Source organism: Etheostoma spectabile, chromosome 4 (genome assembly GCF_008692095.1).
Source record: "Etheostoma spectabile isolate EspeVRDwgs_2016 chromosome 4, UIUC_Espe_1.0, whole genome shotgun sequence".
In the NCBI taxonomy this organism is placed as follows: Eukaryota; Metazoa; Chordata; class Actinopteri; order Perciformes; family Percidae; genus Etheostoma; species Etheostoma spectabile.
Genome location: NC_045736.1, coordinates 28,678,005 through 28,679,508, shown reverse-complemented (window position 1 = coordinate 28,679,508; position 1,504 = coordinate 28,678,005).

The window sequence follows — 1,504 nt, the reverse complement described above, 5'->3', positions numbered from 1 at the left end:
AATAAAAGCCTAAAAATGCCCCCCCCCCCAAAACAGTAAATAATATTTATCTATGCATTTTGGGGCGAAAAGTGGGCAAAATTCTGTGTTATACACAGTAACAGACACAATAACTGCGGCGCAAATTATTGGATAAGTAGGTGTTCAGCCATATTTTGTGTCCAATCTCATCCGCTGATGTTTGAATTGCTTTCAAGGCTTTTGTCTGTTCCATGCTTTCAGGACATTACACTGTGGACTTACGTTTGTACATCGATGCCAGCAACAGACATATGACCATTGTGACTTCATCAAAAGGTTTTCATCTTTCCTTTGAGGGCTTCCATAACAGCAAGCAATAATTGTATCAACCTACTGAACTGAACAGCACCTGCATTGAGTCTGTCCTTGAGCAATGAGAAAGGGAGTTTTATAAACTTGAACTGACAGATACACGATGAAGGTTCTTAGCAAGAATTAAAGTGCAATATTTTCAACATGCCACATTCATTATATTAGATCTCTGAACACCATTAAATGATGAATAAAAGTGTTTTTGTGACAAACCAACCCTGACCACAATGGAATATGAATATGCAGCGAAGAACCTGGGCATCTGGCTGTGAATATGTTTTGTATCACATTCATTGTACTTGTGGAAAAAAGTGCGAACTTCACAAGTTTGAGAAGATTTGAGAAGCTGCAGTGAGATTTGAGAGGGTGTGACTGTTTTAGTGTGAGAAAATCTAAATGCTGTTAGCTCCTCAAGCAATATTCTTAATACATTTGAGCAATGACTCAAATATATTGATTCATGTGTGAAGATTACAGATACAAATTGCTATTACAGGTAATAGCTCCAATTAAAGAAACACTCACAACTGGAGATTGTGATATGTGAAAAACAGCAAAAAAGAAGATATTTACAATTTAAAGACAAGCATAAGACTAAAATGCAATGTCTCTGGCTAATATGTGAGAGTCAGCCCTTAAAAGATCCTTAAATGTTATATGGTTTGGTTTGTCCATTTGTTTGTCTGGTAGCAGGATTTTAGAAAAACTACTGCCCCAATTTCCAAGCAGGGTGCAGCATGGGCCAAGAAAGAACCCGAAAACAACACTTTGGAGCCGATCCAAATCCCGGGGGTGGATACACCAATTAATTTTCATTTTCCTCAGGTGTCCCATGGGATGAAAATTTCACTTTACGAGGTTTTTAACATTAATATGCGTTCCCCCAGCCTGCCTATGGTCCCCCAGTGGCTATAAATGGCGATAGGTGTATACCGAGCCCTGGGGTATCCTGCTCTACTTTTGAGAAAATGAATGCTCAGATGGCTCTATCTGGACTCTTGCCCCTTATGACCTCATAAGGGGGAAGGTAACCTCCTCTATCTCTGCTTTGCCCACTCAGAGAATTTGGCCCACCCATTTCAAATGAGCAAAATGGCAGTTGGTCAAGGCCACACCCCCAGCCTCCACCTTGGCACCTCCTCTCTTCTCCTCAAAAGCTAAAGACTCAGAA